Raw genomic sequence first — 20698 nt, 5'->3', positions numbered from 1 at the left:
GGGAAACATTTTTTCGTGAAATAAGGTGGCCCATCCGGTGGGTCCCTGCTATCAGGTGGAGGAATAATTATTTTGTGCGTAATAAGGAGGCACTTCCTTGCGGTCGCCTGGACCCAACTGTCAGCCTCTCCATGTACAATACTCTTCCGATGGAAGTCGATCGTTGACCACGTTGACCACGCCGCGCCGAGAGCACCAGGGCGGTGGTCTGGACGACGACGAGGCCTAAGAAGGGGAAGATGCAGTAGTGGAAGCCCGTGAGGAGAGGAGTACGAGGGTTCACTGGTTCGGCTGCGGTGTGAGGCTGTCGTCGCCGTAGAATAACAGGGGGTGTGGGTGAGTAGAGGGATGGCCTGGCCAGCGGTGGGAGTAGTACGGGGCGGTGAGGCCTCCACGGCATGACAGCCGGCCACGGGAGGCAGGAGCACGTGACACGACTGGCGCTGCTTTGGGCGGCTGGAGCAAGAAGGCCAGAGGTTGAAGAAGCACTACGGCCATTGGATGGACATCGTACAATCACTGCAGCTAGAATCATTTATATTGACTAAGTTGACAAAGCCCTTGGTACGCGTCAACTTAGTAGGCCCACAGCTCGGATTTGGCAGAGAACAAATAGCCCATTTGCGATTTGTAAGAATGTACAGCCCATTTTTTCATTCTAATGGAATTTACTACAGCCCATTTACAGTTTGTTAAAAGTACAGCCCAACTTCTAGCTAGGACAACGATTAATAATTTCAAACAACCGCTCAAAACAGAATTCAAAAAAACTCCCACATTTTGATGGGATCCGAAATATTTTTATCCGAAATTTCTAGTCAGGTTAAATATAATTTCAAAATAAAGTTGTATTACGTTAAAATCCAACGAAATATTGCTCGCGCAACAAGTAATGAAATTAAAATTTTCAACTTCCAAAAATAATATATTTTCAAACTAATTACGTGCGTGGTGCATAGTAATTGTCCAGTTATTATAATTACATCCCATTTATTATTTCTTAAAGTCCATTTTCTTGTTAAGCCTAATGCATACCTCCTAGGAAAGTTTGCAGCCTAGCGGGGCAGAGAATAACAAGTTGACCCGGATATTGTGTACAACTGTCGGCCTAGTTGCATTGCTGATGTTGAAAAAAAGGCATGTGTAGTACAGTACAACCTAACATGGTTACTCAGCCCACATTCAGCGACACCGAAAAGCCCCAAACAAGGCTTCTATACAACTTTTTGAAGTCACTGAGCTCAATTAATAACTTAAGAAAAAAAGTTAGATTACAGTGGAACCTAATTAAAAGCTGTCACGAGCAAATAAATAATTCAACGGGTCCCACTTGTGCGTGTGCGCATGTGTGTGTGTGTGTGTGAGAGAGAGAGAGAGAGACCCATCGGTCGATGCTCGTAAATACATCTTTCAACCATATGCATTGCTGATGCTCAGTAAAAACTTATATAGTTGACACAATCATATAGAACATCATAGCACACTGAACATGCATACAAAAATTTCGCGCGGGCGGCACAATCAGGATGGAAGCAGTGGATCACTACGGGAAGGGCTATGTTGAAACCAACAAAGTCGTACATAACGGTTCATCGTATTTATCAATGACGGGGAAATATCTTGAATGTTGTGCAAAGAAAACAGACAGACAACACAATAAGTTTTGCTAGCACATTAAGTTGACGTACAACCTTTCTAAAAAAAGTTCAGGTACAAAATTAGAACATGTCACAATCAAATGTATTGGCATATCAGTGCTTCACACCCATAGCTCGGATTTAACTAGTATCTGACAAGATTCAGTTGTTACCTCAAATTAGAGCACATCCAGGCAGCCAGCCCTGCCTCTTCTCCCAAAGAAGCAATGGCCTCCACCGCACGATGGAGTAGGCCCTGTGCCATCCATCGTTTCGAGCAACACGGGGAAAGTCTGACGTTGACTCCTGTAATGGACATCGTTGACGGACCCTGGCACCAGCGGCGGTGGCAGGACTTCGATTGATGGATTGACCACTTCTTCAACATGCACGAACACTCAATACAGGTACATCCCTAACATGGTCCGCGACGGCCTTGGTGGCGACGAATAGTACAACCCCGGTTCCTGCACCTGTATCTCAACACCAATCACCTTCGGTATGGTGGACGGCTTCTTCATCCATACCATAACCGTCAGAGCCCAGCTGTCTAGAGGAACAAACATACTTACAAGCTCACCTCCAAGGTCGTTGATAAGCTCGATCATGGACTCGCTGTTCCAAGCACGTCGAGGCATGCCGTGGAAGGTAAGCTTTGTTAAAAACTCAAGCTCAAAGGGCACCGAACCCCATCCTGGGTGCCACCGATCAAAGCTCACCAGTGCGCCATTGCAGAACAAACGCCGGGAAGATTCGAACACACGACTGCAGTCAAAAGTTGTCCGGAACCTGACGAAGAAATCAGCCGGTGGCGGACAGACTTCGACGCGCAAATATGCTATCGGCGCGCAAGCGCATGAAAACACCGGTGGCGCCCACATGTCAGCCTAAGAGTCCTTATTCTTTCTTTTTTGGAGAGCCCAGCCTTTTTTCAGGATCTTTTGAGAGCCCGGCCTGAGAGTCATAATTGACCTGTTTGGCATTGCGTTACTACTCGGCCCATATTCAACGACACCTCACTGGCCCAAACAAGTGTACATCATCGAAAAGACACTAAGCTCAAATTATATAACTTGAAAAAGGGAGATATACTCTGAAGACTGGAGAATGGTGATACCCTCATTTAGCCCACCAGTAGTTTGAGACAATAAACAGTTCAAAACAACGATATATACAACATTCAAACATTGACTAGTGACTACTACTGACATAAACAGCAAGACATGATAGTTCATAAGAAGTCTTGCTACACCACCAAAACGCACCCATCTGCAGCGCTCAGACTCTCGTGATCCAGACGAGAATGACATTCTAAACAGAAGCAACTATTACATAGTAAGAGTGACATAGACGAGGATGACCAAATGACAAGGAATATGCATAACAAAAGAAAGAACTACCCATCCAGAACCAGCAGCAAAGACAACAAAGTCATTCGAAGAGATGATCCAACACCATCATAATTTGCAGCCCCGCTTCAGTGACTAGTGATCCGGAGACACCAGTACTCCACCCTTTTGATGCAACAGCCCAATTACCTATCAACCTGAAGGCTTGAACCACATCACTGCCTGTCATAATTGAGACATCCAAGGATCAAAGTTAATCTGGATGCCTTTGTCATTCTCAACTTCTTTTGGCTGCAGGATGTATCGTTGACAATCAGGGGAGTTTGCTCTCGAACTCCTAGGGCTCCCCGTGTAGACACAGTTTTCCATAGAAAACAGAGCCTCTCTGCCATCAAGGTCCTTGCCAATGGTGATCTCCTGGTTAATCGGATAATTGAGTCCGAGAAACAGAGAGTGTGAACCAAGGCTGTTTACCCGCCTCCAACTAAAAAATCCTAAAGGCCCCAACAAGCTGGTATCCTGCTCATAGACGTAACAGCCACTGTCCGGATACTCACGTATTACACGGTGCTTGCATACAGTGGGGGTTTTTCAATATAACTTTTCCAGCTCATGTGTCTGAATGATCATCAGTCTTTTGCTGTCGACTGATCGAGCGAGGAACCAGTTGTGCTTCCCTATTTTTGGCAAAGGTGGTGTGATTACAAAGGGCAGTAACTGTAGGGACACTGCATCATATCAAAAAGGACAGGCATTGGTAATGTAAGATCAGCATTGTTCAGAGTATGAGTAGGATAATGCAAGAAACAACATTGATATGTCCCTGTTGGAACTGGGAGGAAAATACAGGGAAATGTATACTGGGTTCGAAAATATAGAAGTGCCATGCATGGTTATACTCATGTTATCTCGCAATCGATTCTTCACAGGAAACTACCATGTCATGCATGTTATGTAATCATGTTCTGTCCTCACAAACAAATTCTTCAAGGTAACTAACAGACCATGCATTGTTATATACTCGTGTTCTGTGGGCAAATTTTTTGTGAGGATATTATTCTAGCCATTGATTGCTGAAGGGCGAATATAGGTATGTACACATGGTAAGCATTGCAGGATTTCACTACTTCCAAATATAGAGTTCTCCATATGCACATTTACTTCCCTAATGTATGGTTAGATGAAACCAACAGTGTGGTGCATGTTTCTACAATCTTCTGCAAAACAAGGTCCGTCCAACTGACATAGTAATCTAGATGACTTGGATCGCGATGGTAATACTCTATATAATCCAACGGAGGAAGGATAATCTCATGGGAGGTCTGGAAGTTCACGAGCACCAACTTTTTACCGTCTTCTCTGAAGGCAGCCATCCAGTGGGAGTTCATGCCGACCCAGTACATACCTGCCAAGAAGTTTCGGGCGATGGTGATCGGATCGATGTCGAGGGAAATGATGTATGGCGACCCACTACATACCTGCAAAGAAGTTTCGGCTAATGAAGATCAGATTGAAGTCGAGGGGCATCATGCATGCCTCTGTTTCATGGTGAGTCAATCTCGCAAGAACAGTTAGCAGCAAGCAGGGTGTCTTGAAAAGCTTAGGCCTCGCTTCGACGATGGTCGTGTGCATGTCCCTCGAGCATGCAGCCAACCGCAGGGTGCTCAACATATCCATACACGAACAACAGAGGTGGAGGATGTCACTAGGGAGATTGCTCCAATCGCGGCTCATATGGATGCTGCGCGGTTTGCGTTCGACCATGGTGGAGTTTGGAAGGGGGCTTGATTTACGGGGGAGAAGGATGTCGGTGCAGGAGCGGCTAGCGAGGGAATAGTGGTACTGGGGGAGGCGAGTGAGGCGACGGTACACGGGGGCACAGTGAGATGGAGACGGAGAAGGAGAAGGAGAAGGAGATGGAGATGGAGCGGTGCTATGGGAGCGGAGAGGGAGACGAGGCGAGGCGCCAATGTGCTATACAGCGGCGGTGAAAGACTGCACAGTGCACAGGGTGAGGCTGACTTTGGTAACCCGAACACGCCGCCTGGACTAGTGTCAGGCGCAGGGTGTTGTCACTTCACTGTGAGGACCGGATGAATAGTATTTTGACCATCAAGTGTACCACAGTTGTACTACTACTACTCCTACTAGTAGGAACATGAGTACTCCAGTATTGTATAGCGGAAATAGGTCTCCCGTGCTAGCATGCCTGTTCACTTCATCGTTCAGGTATCATCCATATTGCGAGCAGAACCAAATTCTCGTGCATGCCCAATCAACGCCCTGCCGCGATGCATGCAGTGGTCGTTCTGGTGCATCAAGGACGGCATGCAGATCATTCCACACTTGAGAAGAGGAAAATGGAAAGGTAGAACGCGGCAACAGAGGAAGAGAACGTTGGCTAATGAGGCTGGGAGAGGATCGAGCAGGAAGCTAATGCTCCACACCTAAAGGTGTTGGGAAAACCTGATTTTCATAAGGTGACTTATACTCACCTAAACGGAGGGAGTATTCCTTAACCAGAGAATGTTGTGTCTCCCACTCACGCGCTCAAAAAAAACTATGACACATTTTTTATCTGTTTGCATAGGTCCCACCTATCAGGAAGGATGGGCACGTACACGAACAGGTACGACTCATCAGTCTACCCGCATAGCCTTTTCGTTTAGTCTACCTAGCCGTCTAATCAACTGCCTGCACGCCACTTCTCCCATTTACTTCTCCATCGGGAACCGATTCTCCTCGGCTTCTTCACCTCCCCTTCGTCTTCATTTGCATCCAAACCCCACTGCGTTCACATTGTTTTAACCTCTTTAAATAATCATCTACTACTTCAGTTAGACTAGCCATCTAATCCTAATTCTCCAAACCATAGCCCTCCGTTCCAGCGGTTCCAAATGGCGAATGAGATCGAGATGCAGGTTTTTAGCGTCCAACATGTCCTCGTCGAAGGCTCGATGCGCATAGTTGCCACCGTCACCGTCCACCCAAGGGTTGTTCGGCAGTGGATCAACAATGTATCCAACTCCCTCGAAAAGGTAGAGACGAGGGTCATCGGTCTCGACGCAGAGTACACGGAGCGTGCCCCTGGGAAGATCCAGCGCGCCGCCGTCCTTCAGCTGTGCCACGAAGATGATGTTTTGGTGTACCACATCATACACTCGCCCTCCATACCAGGTGAGCTTCACGATTTCTTGTCTCGGGAGGACGTATACTTCTGTGGGGCAGCCATCGAAGGGGACAAACAGAAGCTGGAGCCGTACAACCTTGATTTGAAAAGCATCGCTGACCTACAAACCAGAATCAAAATTCCTGTAGAAGATTGTGATAAACAGACACCATCCCTATTCGACGTAGCAAATTTTGTGCTCGGTACAAATCTTCAGAAGGGTGATGAGACGGTGGCATTAAGGTCGTCTGGATGGGAGAATTATCCCTTGACGTACGAGCGGATAAAATATGCTGCCCTCGATGCCCGTGTGAGTTTCGAGATAGCTGCAAGGTCCAAAGAGCTTGTTGCGAAGCCGTCTCCCATAGAGAATGAGAACAAGAAGAAGAAGAAGAAGAAGAAGAAGAAGAAGAAGAAGAAGAAGAAGGCTGCACCAGCAGGAGGGCATTATGGATGGATGAACTATTTCCTCTCTTGTAAAAAAAATTATTCCCTCTCGGTGTATATTGATATAGATGGACTATTTCGATGGTGTGCATGTCTTTGGAACAGAGTAGTAGCGTGGGTCCGCTTGACTATAAGGAACTATTTATCCGCATATATAGCTTTCTCTGCTACTCCTTCCAGTGATCGGTATGCAGTGCATGTGTCCGTAGACATGACAGCTTGTCCATGGAAGTTCAACTACGGCGACCATCACGTTTCATCTCGCGATTCCCACGACGCCTCTCCAACCCACAGCACCACGCCCCCGACGTGCGCCTCACCCATCTCGGCCGCACCGCCCCTCTGCCTTTGTGTGCATGACATGTGGGCCACCTAAAATGCGGCGAGCATCAAGTTTCTACCACAGCCACCCGCGATTCCCACGACGCCGCTCGAACCCATGAAACCACACGTCCCCGACCTGCGGCTCACCCCTCTTGGCCCCACTGCCCCTCTCCCTACGGGAGCATTACATGTGGACCAGTCACCTATCGGGTCCACATGTTATTGACTCAAAGGTAGGTGTAGTAAGGCGCTGAAGCTCAGTCCCGACGGCCCCGAGAGGGAAATGTAACTCCTGCGACAGGGCTTGTGGTGCTCCCGCAGCACGAACTCGTGCCAAACTCGAGATTTGTTTCTTTACTATACATGCACGCAACGATTTAATGGACATTGTAATCTCAACATGTGATGGGGAGCTCTAAATTTGAATTTGAAACTTATAAAACGAAAAGATTCAAAACAAATAAACTGGGAGAGAGGGAGTATATCGTAGGATGTGTCCCATACAAAATAAGTCCCCTGGTTTGTCACCGCGAAGATGCGGTTAGAAAGGAGCACAACGTCTTCCTACTCGTACGGCAACAAATCGGCCGCAGACAGCATGGTCCGCCTTTGACCGCCATGTGCAAGGTTCGTGCTATCTTATTCAATCTCACCGTGGTTCCATCGTACCAATTCATGCGGTGGCCCGTTGCATGGCTGATCCCAATGTTGGACAAAGGTTCTACGGGAACGGTGTCACCGTTGTAAATGTTGTGCAAATTGATGTTGGTACCCTCCCGTACATATGCAAGCCAATCTCCACTCGCACCGAGCCTAACCTGTGAAACAGTGGGCAGGGGGGAGAATTAGGAAATGGACACGGAAGTAGTCTTTAGAATGCATTTACTACGTGATCAAACTCATCTTACCTACTCATCGGAGGAAATCTGAGTGCCCCTCAACGTCGGCATCTCAAGGGGCGTCAACTTGCAACTACGGCCATGCCGCGCTGGAGAGACCCCCAAGGAAACATCCTCGTGCGTTCCATGGAACATCAAGATGCATTTGTATGAGTAGTTTATCTTGTGAGAGAAAAGGATGAATGAGGGAAGGCCTCTAGAGATAGAGATGGACACTACTACCAATGTGCTGGCCCTGTGTTGCAATGGATCCAAAGTAGTAGAATAATACTTGTTCACGTGCTTGAAATATAAACACTCTAGTTTTGATATACATGTGTCAGCAGACATGACAGCTTGTCCATGGAAGTTGAACCACGGCGACCATCACGTTTCTTGTTTCTACCACTGCCACACCCACACGCGATTCCCACGACGCCGCTCCAACCCACGGCACGACGTCCCCCGACATGGACAAGGATCCTCTGACGTGGCTATCACTGCCTTGCCCTGCCTTTCCTTCACTGACAGGTGGGACCCACGCTTATGGGTCCCACATGTCAGTGACAGAATGGTAGGATTGTTCGCGTCAGGGGATCCTCATCCCCCCGACGTGCCCCTCATCCCTCTCGGCCCCACCGCTCCTCTGCCTTTGTGTGCATGACATGCGGGCCAGCTGAACTGCGGCGACCATCAACTTTCTACCACAGACACACCCGATTGGACGCGGTTTGCCTGCTCCGCTGCTGTGCTCCGATCCGTACTCCCGCACCATCGAATTTTCATCCAGCGGCTGTGACACATTTCGTCCCGGGCATCAATCCTCAGCTGGAGTACTTATGTACTACAGGTAGTACCCGCCGGTGTGGCCATCTACGCCTCGTAACGCCCCGACGCCCAGCTGTGGCACCCTCGCCACGGCCACGCCACCACCGGCCGGTTCATCTCGAACGAGTGAGTCGCGAACCACGCCACCACCATGAGAATGACATGTGGGCCAGCCGCATTTAAGGTCCGCATGTCATTGACTCATAGGCCGGGCACTAAGCCACTGAAGTTCGGTCCCGTGGGCCCCGAGAGGGAAATGTAACTCCTGCGGCAGGCCTTGTGGTGCTCCCGCAGTACGAGCTCGTGCCAAAACTGGAATTTGTTTCTTACTACTACCAACTAGTACTAGTAAGGTACACGTGCATTGCACGCATGAGATTCTGGTGGTTTGTGCATTATGCTTCTACATGTGGAGCTTTCTGGATTCTAACATGTGGCAAAATCTGGTGGAATGTAAGGTTAGGCAAGTTTGATTAACTTAGGTGAGTGTTTGGTTCAAGCCACACCTTAGGCAAGCCACACTAAGGCCCCACATGACATACACACAAAAAATGTGGCAAGATTCCCTTAGGCTTGCCAACTTGTGGCTCTCATTTTGAAGAACTAATAACTTTGCCTAAGCTTAGTTGTGGCAAAGTTAGTCATGAATTAAGTTCAACCATGGAGTCTTCTAGATTATACATGTGGCAGAATCTGGTGGATGATATCCAACGGCCAGTAGTGCTCGGATTTGCCATCTTTGTACCGTCGGATTGGCTTCATCCAACGACCAACTTTCAAAGTTTTTCACACACTATATAGGGGGTATAGATATAGATGTGTCGGTCCGTTGCAATGGATCCAAAGTATATCTATTTAGTGGAGTGCACTCTAAACACATTATCTATTTATTTTTCTCTAACCTTCCGTAGCCATGCAACCAAGCCACATAAGCTTCATGGGTGCCCCCCACATCATATTATTCATACTACGTTGATTGAAAAAAAGATAAATCACCCAAAACAAGATCTTCCCGTTTTTTGTTCCTACGATGTTGTGCCGTGCACGTACCTACTAGTTGTATAGTGGTAGTACTAGTAATATAGTATTAGGAGTACAAACTTGGTACTAGTAGGAGTAGTACTAGTACGGAATGCTCCTACTCTATCAACGAGCCCCGTCTGACACCAAATTTCTTGGCTTCCGTGCTACAGCTAGATCTTCCCCTCGTTTCTGTTTTCCAACCCGGCGGCGGGCGGGGTGTCGGTTTGCTCAACGGCGGTCCCACATGAAAGTGAAAATGCTAGGCAACACGCCTTCCCTAAGCTATGTGTCGTGCCGGACGGGCCGTGTTGTACTCCCGATTCCCGGGCGTGTGGGGGTGCGACGCGAACGCGGCAGGCCTTTTCCTTTTACCAGCAATGTGCCCGTGCGTTGCGACGGATCCAAAGTAGTAGAATAGTAGTATTTGTTCACAAACTTGAAAGAAATCACTATTGTTTTGATATACTCCTAATATATTACTCCCTCCGTACCTAAATATTTGTCTTTTTTGAGATTTCAAATGGACTATCACATACGGATTATATAGACATATTCTAGTGTTTCTAGCAAGATGCCCGCGCGTTGCACGAAGTTGATGGAAAAGGTAAGCACAACTTATAAATTGACGGATGGAGTACTAGTTACAGTGATGCATATAATTAAGCAAAGGGATCGCACATGTCGGTATTGACTGGAACGAGAATGCAACAGCACAATAAGAATTAAGGCCACGATGATGCGATCGCAGTGGTGGTTACAGAAGGCAAGAAGAAAGATGGATCCACGAACGTACGACCTCCTCCTCCTCAACTTAGTGCGCCGGGCCACCGACCGGCGGCTAAGGAGCGGCGGCTTTTGTGGCGAGGTCGAGGTGCTTCTCAGCAAAGGCATCCAAGGCTTCCAGCCGGTTGAGGAAGGCCAACGTCGTAGCGTCCTCACTGGCCTTGTAGATACCTATGTACACGATTTCCTCGTACACGTGGATGTGTAGGTCGACGAATTCTTGCAGGGCGAGGCGCCTCGCGGCGAGCGCGACCTCCAGGTGGACATTCTTCGTGGCGTCGGCGGGCAGTCGCAGGGCCACCAGTGCTTGAAAGAGGTTCCGGCCATGGAGGCCGATTAGGGTGGCAGGCAATGAGGAGCCCGGGCGCGCGGGCTGGAGGAGTACGGCGATGTCGTCCGCGAGCTTCTTGAGGACGGTGAACTTGTTGCTGGTGGCAACGATCATCTGGTCCAACTGAGAGTCGTAGTTGGCGTCGACGGCGGCCATCCACCAGCCGGTCTCCAACACCGTCTGGAGACGATCCTCGGCGCCATGCCGCAGGCCGGCGTCGTGGACCATCTGGCGCAGCCGCTGGCCGCTCACGCGCATCGCCGCCATGGGTCTGGAGTGAGCTCTTTTGCGCTTAGTGTAGGTGCTTAGGCAAATGCTTAGGTGCGTACGATGTGGTAGATGCATTGGAATGGAGGGGCGCCTTTATATGAGGGCAATGAGGGCAAACTGCGTTGCATTCACATCGTGCAGCCTCTTTTCCCGGACCTCCTCCCATTACTTCCCTCATGCATTAATTGAAGGAGGATGCATTGGCCGTTCAACATATCGGGAACCGCTACTCCCTCCCTCGTCTGCATTAAAGCCGTATCGGGAACTGCGCCGCCCGCTGTCAAATCGAATACTCCCTCCGTCTAGGTGAGTATTAAGTCATCTTACGAAAACCAAATAGTAAACACATAGGCGTGGTGCATTAACTCTCACGTTGTTTCTTATTTTTTGACATAAATAGAGGAATCAACCAAGAAGAGATGTGGGGCTTGTATGCTTTTAATGACTTGAGACTATCAAACATGACATGCAGTGGTCAGTTCGTTGCACAAGAACAAATACAACCCACGTCAGCACACACGCATCTTATATAGCATCACATCCAATGGCTATAAAAGATGAATGAGACCAAATTATATCTCATCTAGATGAGTTCTAGCAAAACTGTATTAATAATACTTAGTACTCCTGCGCCATGTATCATATATTAGTATCATGTAGTACTTTATTTATTTATGAGGTATCCAGATGGCACTGCACCGCCAAGAAAAGAGGGTAACATCAAAATTATGGACTACTTTTTTGAGTATGTTGGTAAGGTCCGGTCATAGTCACTTGTTGAAATCTCTAAAAAGACAAATACTCCCTCCGTCCGGAAATACTTGTCATCAAAATGGATAAAAGGAAATGTATCTAGACGTATTTTAGTTTTAGATACATCTCTTTTTATCCATTTTGATGACAAGTATTTTCGGACGGAGGGAGTAGAAAACAGAGTTGGTGATGATGGTGTGCGTGCCATCCTGCAATATAGGCCGTCGGATTTATATCTAACGGATAGGAAAGAAACTATGGCAATTTTGCAAAAATATACCCACACGTCTCTCCACGTTCGCAAATAAGGCCTTCCCTCGTTCAACCTTTTCTCTCACAAGATAAACTACTCATACAAATGCATCTTGATGTTCCGTGCAACGCACGGGCAGCTAGCTAATTTCTTTTAAAATAGTTGCTGCGATAATTGGGTTGAAGTGATATATTTTATGTCTGCCCCGAATGATTTCAGATTCACTAGTAGTAACAAAGAAAAGGTTGCCTTGTTAATTAACAGAAAACAGGGTGAAAACTATCACATGAGGCCGGTAAAAACAAGGCACACTGGGTTCAGCGTCATCGTCACTACAGCTGTGCGCGCGCGAGAAGTCTACATATCGAGGGGGCTACCGAGCGAGGCACCGAGACACAATGTTTGAGAGAGAAACCAATTGACAGATTATGATCAGATCGAGTTGTCACCCTTCTGCTGTCATTGTTGGGGGGGAGGGAGAGAAAGACGTATCGAGAGTGTGCGCGGTAGGCACAGAGGCACAACTAGCGAGTGTGTGTGTGTGTGTGTTTGAAAGAGGAGTAGATAGATTATTATCAAGATCGATGTGCCACCCTACTCCTTCGGTGCCGGGTAGTGTGTGTGTGTGTATGTTTGAGAGAGAAGCCAGTCGATAGATTAGTATCAAGATCGAGGTGTCACCCTACTCCTTCGGTGTTGGGAAGTGCGGGTGTGTGGGGGGGGGCAGTGACACTCACATATCTCTACTCTTATAAAAAAAGAGTTGGTGATGATGGTGTTCCTGCCATCCTGCAATATAGGCCATCCGATTTATATCCGACGGACAGGAAGGAAACTATGGCAATTTTGCAAAAAGATACCCACACCCCTCTCCGCATTTGCAAATAAGGCATTCCCTCGTTCATCCTTTTCTCCCACAAGATAAACTTCTCATACAAATGCATCTTGATGTTCCGTGCAACGCATGGGCATCTTGCTAGTAGGGAGAAGGAGTTTGTGTGACACATATCTAGCTATATTAAGGGATAGGTAGATAGCATATGTGTGAGAGACATTATTATACTTTGAGACATTAGTGGCTGTGGGTGGGCGGAATTAAAGGGGTGGGCGTGTTAGACATAGAGAGCGTGTGTGTTTCTGTGTGAGAGACTTGTAGGACGGGGTAGAAAGACGAATTTAACCCTGACGGAGGGAGAGAAATACACGAAGTGCGCGTGTGTGATTCCGATGCCCACAGGGAAATGAGATATGTATGCGTGTGAGAGAGATTGCACAATTCATTCACGTATCACTATCTAGCGATCGTGGACGTGCATCGCTTGAACATAAGTCAATATCTACTTCGTATCGTGGCCAAAGGTACAATATCGATTCAACGCTATAAAGATTGGACACTCACATATCACATTTTTTCTATTTAAATAAACCTTTTCAGTTGTGCATGCCAAAGTTACAGTGATGTTTCTTCAAACAACCAATGTAGCTATCATGTACATGCACCATTGTTACTCTTGCATTCAAATTCATTAGTCTTGGATGATTTAAGTTTCTATTTTGAAGTAATATATGTAATATTCATATATGAATTCAACGGGTACGCAATTTATGAAATGGAGGCTATGTAATCATATGAGGTAACACTTTTAAGTAGCTGACTACAATATCCATTTCTTTTTGTGCGCCTCTACACTAACACGTCAATGCATTATGTTTAAAGTAAATAACCAATGGCACTAAATTATCTATTTACACGAGAAATACATAGGCTGAGCGTTTGATCCCTTTTTTGTGAACGCGCCACTACACCCGTACGATTGGCCGCGCCCGTGTGAACGTCCAAGTTATCGGCGCATCATCCCGAGTTATTGTCTTTTTTCTGGGGTGGACTTCACACCAGTTATTAACTGCTGACGCGTGCCCCGTGTACACAGTCTAGCATGACCTTCCCGCTAGCACGGTCCAAAATTAGTTGAAACTGGATACGAACGATCCCGCGGGCGGCAAAATCTCCCGCCTCCTTCTAAAATTTCCGCCACCTTAGTCTTTAGCATGCGAAATCCCCCTTTTGTCCTTGGTGCACGGAGACCAACAGTTACAATACCGCCCTCATCTACATGATAGGTCGGGGCTGCTTTGGTAACTTCCGGTTCCCCCACTACACGGCACCCCCATTTCCTCTCCCCCTCCCGCAAAAACGACTAACTCCACAGCACCAGAGCATCTTACATCACGCCGTCCGTACTTCATCGCCCTTTCTCCCCTCCCCTCTCGAAACCCTAGACTGCTCATCCACCGGCGTACCATAGCCCATTCACTGCCAGCGGCGTCCACCTCGCCGGATCTGCTTCTGCGGCCGCATCTACCCCTCCCACCTCCCCTAGAAACAAGTAGACTGCTCATCCACCACTGTACCACAGCCCATTCAGTGTCGGCCTTGTCCACGGCGCCGGATCTGCTTCGCCGGTACTCTCGTCAACCGCCGCGCATCTGCAGCGGCTCATTCGTACTCCCCACCGGAGACGCTTCGTCCACACCCCCCGGAGCCGCCCCACCGACGCCCCCGTCGACGGCCTCTGATCCTCTTCGCCGACACCTTCCTCAACCCTACCGGAGCCGCTTCGCCGACACCTTCCTCAACCCTACCGGAGCCGCTTCGCCGACACCATCGTCAACCCTACCGGAGTAGCTTCGCCTATACCATTCTCAACCCTACCGGGGCCGCTTTGCCAACTCACAAGTCCACGGCCTCAGATCCGCTTCCTCGCACCCTCATCCAACCTACCGGAGCAGCTTCTGACGCCCCGTCCACGGCCGCAGATCCGCATCATCGACACCACCCTTAACCCAACCACCGGAGCAGCTTCTGACGCCCCGTCCACGGCCGCAGATCCGCATCGTCGACACCATCCTTAACCCAACCACCGGAGCAGCTTCTGACGCCCCGTCCACGGCCGCAGATCCGCGTCGTCGACACCATCCTTAACCCAACCACCGGAGCAGCTTCACCTACGCCCTCGTCCACGGCCACAGATCCGCTTCGCCCACACCGTAGTCCACCCTACCGGAGCCGCTCCACAAACACCCTACTCGACGGTTCTAGATCTCCTTACCGGACCCCGACAGCCAGCGCAGCGTCATCACCCTCGACGTTTCTAACCTGATTCCCACCGTCTGGAGAGATGCCAAGCACCCGCCACGGCCTAGGTACTTGTCACCTTTAAACCCGTCCAGCATCACCTGCCCGATGTACTTCAAATATACTAACCGGTCGCTGTTACCTGTTATGCAGCTGGCAAAAACTACAAGGACATGTTTCTTCTGGATCTAACAGCTTGGCCAACCAAGATCCTGGACTGAGGCATTGCTATGATCTTGTAAGCGCGTCTCTCTCTCTTGTATTGTTCTGTGCCTGCCAGCGTGCTTTGCTAGGATTTTCGACCAGTAATCCCTTTGTGCAGACAATGATTTCTACTACTGGCTGCTAAATTAGATATGTAGATGTCATACATGATACTACCTCGTACCTCCGTTCCTAAATATAAGTCTTTCTAGAGATTCCACTATAGGCTACATACGGAGCAAAATGAGTGAATCTACACTCGAAAATGCATCTATATACATCTGTATGTGGTCCATACTGGAATCTCTACAAAGACATATATTTAGGAACAGGGGCAGTACATTACACAAAATCGTAGGTGGCATGTAGGAATTCCAGTGCACTACATTAGGCTCCCTTAGAGTGCCTGCTAGTCCAGCATACAGAGTCATGGCTAGTTTATGGTACGCACACAATCGTTAATTGGTGGTTTAAATATGCGCAAGGGATATGCAATGTAGTATCATGTAGAGATGTCTGAAATTAGCCGTGTCAACTTGCAGATAGGGTTACACAATGAAAAAGTACAAGATGTATGTGGCAATTTCATGGAACATCGCAAAAAAGGAGAGGCAGCGGTGAGCCTATACAGTGTGCTATGGTACGTCACTCCTCCATTGCAATCATCGTGACATGTTATTTGTATGCCAGTTCTATTAGCCAAGTTTCTTAGGGACAGTTATTACGAGTTATCCTAAGAAAATAAGCACCTGTGAATATAAGCTCCATGTAATAAGCCAACCAGTTCTTTTCATTGCGTTTTCAGCTTATCTTTGGTATGATCAGTGGAAAGTCTAGATTGCATTATATTTTTTTCATTTTGCTGCCCATATGGAAATTAATTTGACTTGCAAACATCACAAATTGAACCCAGTGCAGTAATTAATATGATAGGAAAACAGACCATCACTATTTGCTCAAAATGCAAATACAAAGATACCATCTACTTGGCACAATCTACTTTGGTCAATGTTTTCCATAGAGATCCCATTGCCTAATTTAAACGAAGAACGCATGACCCACATTTAAATGAAGAACAATTATTTATTGAAATTCGATGGTCCAAGTGGCTGGTTATTATCGTATAGCAGCACCACCTGAAAGCATCATATAGCAGCAGCAGCTCATAGCAACTCATCATACAGCAGCAGCAGTCTGCAATTCATCATATACCAGCAGCAGCTCATAGCAATTCATCATATAGCAGCAGCAGGAGCAGCTCATAGCAATTCATCATATAGCAGCAGCAGGAGCAGCTCATAGCAATTCATCATATAGCAGCAGCAGGAGCAGCTTGTAGCAACTCATCATATAGCAGCAGCAGCTCATAGCAATTCATCATATAGCAGCAGCAGCAGCTCATAGCAACTCATCATACAGCAGCAGCAGCTCATAGCAATTCATCATATAGCAGCAGCAGGAGCAGCTCATAGCAATGCATCATATAGCAGCAGCAGAAGCAGCTCATAGCAATTCATCGTATAGTGGATCAGAATGAAAATTTGGCAAAAAATCAGAGGAGATCCTCACCTTGTTGGATGAGCTCATCCTTCAACAGCACCTCAAGGCCATGGCCTGGGAGGAGGGGAGGGGGAATAAGGTGCCTTCTGCCGCAGTGTGGCATCAGCCGTAGTTGTGCAGCGCCCGCCGGAGTAGTGCGTTGGACGAACCACAGTGGAGCAGCTGCTGGAGACCATGAGAATGAGGGGCGGCGCCAGAGGGAGGAGCAGCCAGGGAGATTTGCCCCTACCCGCCGGCCATGTAGCCTAGCTGGACATAGCATCGTCGAGGACCAGGCCAGATGGGACCAGTGGCGACGGCTCGCTGGAGGAACCCTAGTGCTGCAGGCAGGGGATCGAGGTAGAGGGAAAGGGGAGAGGAGATGCAAGCGGGCAGGGCAATGAATGCTTGCGTGTTTGTTTTTACTTGAGGGTCAGGTGTGACACGGGCGTCAGCAGTTGCATTTTGAGTGTAATATAGGCAGACAACAGAGTCATTTCACTATTCCCCTTCCCTTCAATTTTTAGTGAGGTTCTACCCGAAACACCCCCCTCCAAAGCGAAATTAGTTAAGCCCAAGCCCATAACTCAAAAATGACTTCTTTACATCTTTTATGGCTTATTTTGACAATATGCCCTGAAAAGGCGGAATCGAACTGGCCCTTAACCTGCAATTCAATTGTGCGTGCAATGATGAATCACTCCTGCCTGCTATCTGTACATTTAGGCATCATCATACATGGCATAACCTAATACATGTGCATTCCATTGTAGAATCTGGAATATGCAATGTTTATGTTAGTTCATACGTTGCACATGATGTTTAAATGCCCCTTAAATCTGGTCAGTCAAGTGATGGTCTTTAAGCCTCCTTCTTTGCTTCTTTTCTTGATATGTAAGATTTGCTCACACATCTGTTCAATTGCTTGTTTGCATCAGCCAGCCATACTAGGACTGTTTGCTTTGATTACTTGTTGTTCTTGACCTAACACTCTAACAGAGCTTGTCAACGATTTAAACACTAAGGGCTGCTGTAGTGGGGCCTTGTCTAACTCATAGGTGACATAAAGGTTTGGCTGTACACTACAGTAGGCTCTCCAAGAGTACCTGGAGATCCAGTTCGAAGGTATGCCTAGTTTTTACATAGTGCAGACATAGTAAATGCTCATTTCATTGTGTGCAAGTGCAAGAGATGCGGCATGTTTCATTATGTGGTGTTGTTTTGTTATAATCTCATCCTTTTGTGTTCACAGACTGGAAAGTATGCATATTTATCTTCCAAGGAGACGAGTAACTAGTTTGTGTCACCTTGCAGAGGGGGTGCAATGAAGATAAGATTGAGGATTTCCAAGTACAAGATGTTAGGAAGGAGCCTTGCAAGAGAAGTAGGAGCTGCGCTGAGCCTCTTCAACCTGCTAAGGTAAGTCACTGTATGCAACTCAACAGTTCAATTCCTTGTTTGTTTCAGGCATAGTTAATTTTCTCTTTTCAATTGCTTTATTTGTCCTCAGTTAATGAGATGCCCAAATAATCATGCCTGATGTTCGGTACTTGTATCACTATTAGTTGACATAATTAAAGGCCTTACCATTTAATTACTCTGCCGAAGTGTGCCTGAAGCTTTGAAGTCTATTAACCAACTATTATTGCATGAGGCTCACAATCTAGTTTATACTACGCTAATGATTGCATAGTTTTGCCTGCTGTAGTATGTTTGTATGAAACCCTCTGCTGTTCATTATGCTCCCTAAGACTTTAATTGAGGCACAGAATGGCCAACTGCTTGCTTACTTATACGCAACGTGTTGTCTAAATTTGTAACTTGTCTGTGTTTTCGATTGGGCCCCAACATCATGCTCCTCTGGTGAGCTAAGAGGGATTTCTGTATGCAGGCTGCACAGACTATCTTTTTTATAATTTTTAAAATATCACCTGCTTATGCTTCATGACGTGTAACATTTTTTTGAAAGTGACGTGTAACATTATTGTTAGTCCTGTTTTTCCATGTAGTACAAAATAGTGTCTTGTTCGCTTCACTGTTGTAACTATATTTTTGCCCTAGTCATGTGTACTTACAGAAACATTTCAGGATGAAGTGACATCAACACAAAGATCTGCGAGCAGTGCGGCATGGTCGTTACCGAATGATTATGGACTGGAATTGGAATGTGCTGATGTTCTCGAGCATCAACTAGAGGTGGCAAGACAACGTGTACATGATTGCCAATGTATAATCAACAAGTTGAGACTGGACATGCAGGTATTAGATGTAGGAGCCAAAAAAATGAAACAAGACACTAAGGTAACCATGAAGGAATTGGAGATTTTGCAGACTGAAATTTGTGCTATCTGAATTCGGCCAATCCTATTTTCTGAAGAGATTATAGTTCAAATGGAGTTAAGTTGATGCGTGTCCATGATGTATGAGCTGTATTTGCCCAGTGTATGTAATTTGTTGTTTGTGTATGCTTTATTATCACCTGTGCCGAACCATAATGCCCAGTGGGTATAATCGGCTGTAATTTCTTTATTGCATAGTGTAGGATTATTCTACCTTTCTATGCCTTGATCTCTTTGTTGTATAGTGTATGCTTTTTACAGGTGATAGTATTGAGTAGGATAATTCTTTGAATATGCTATATCGTTCAAACGGGGGCCAACTCACCCGACCATGGCCCTTCACGGGCCGTCGGATCCATGGGCCTTGTACGTCTCGTAGGATCCATGGGCCTTCTACATCTCGTAGGATCCATGGGTGGCCGACTCATTTATGGGTCTTGTACGGGCCTTTAATGGGCCGTAGACAGGCCTTTAATGGAAATCGTACGTTTTATGGGCTGACCATAACGGGTCGTTAATAGGCCGTATTTGGTGATGCTATGAAAATGGCCCAACAGACTAACGGGCCAACTATAACAACGGGCTGAATTTGGCCCACAAGCAGAAAATGACAATAACGGGTCATAAGTAACCGAATGCTGCAAATGAGCCCAAGAATAAATGGGCCCTCAGAAGGCTGAAAGTTAACTTGGGCTGGAAACGGCCCAACGGAATAATGGGCCGTTAATGGGTATAAAGTGATACACTGTTCATTACGGGCCAGTTTCACCACGGGCCGTTAATGGGTGTAAAGTAATACACTGTTCATTACGGGCCAGTTTCAGCACGGGCTGCTAATAGGCCAAGAGCTACAAAGGGCCTCATATGGGCCGAAATACGTCATGGGCTATACATGGGCCAGAAGTGAAAACGGGCTGGAATCATATTGGATGGCCCAGATGACGCTACTGGGCCTAATTCGGATAGGGCGTAACGGGCCTTGGGTTAGCGGGCTGTAAATGGGCTATATGCGAACAGGCCGTTAACAGGCTTTCCATGGGCCGGCCCACCAGCTTTTGACCAAGTCAAACGGGCCGGCCTTTTCACAGGAATGGGCCACTGTTGGGCCATGCCATGTGTCGACGTATCATAGGCACCTTCTGTCCAGTGAGTGGATGACATCTGTCCCAACGATGAGCTGACACATGTTTCCTCTAGCCAATGATGATTTTACACGTGGAAAATCCCCATTGGTCGGGGCTGTTAACGGGTTATTGGATCCAAAACCCGACCCGATAGCTTAACGGCGTTCCGTTACGGTGGATGCCACGTGTCGGTCACCCTTGACGAAAGAACTTCTGTGACGCGCGATTTATCATCATGGAAGTGGACACTTCCATGATGATACTTTTGGTAATGTCATGGAACACTTCTACGACAACACAGGTATGACTAT

This window comes from Triticum aestivum, chromosome 2A (assembly GCF_018294505.1).
Source record: "Triticum aestivum cultivar Chinese Spring chromosome 2A, IWGSC CS RefSeq v2.1, whole genome shotgun sequence".
In the NCBI taxonomy this organism is placed as follows: Eukaryota; Viridiplantae; Streptophyta; class Magnoliopsida; order Poales; family Poaceae; genus Triticum; species Triticum aestivum.
Note: the sequence above shows the minus strand (reverse complement) of the source record.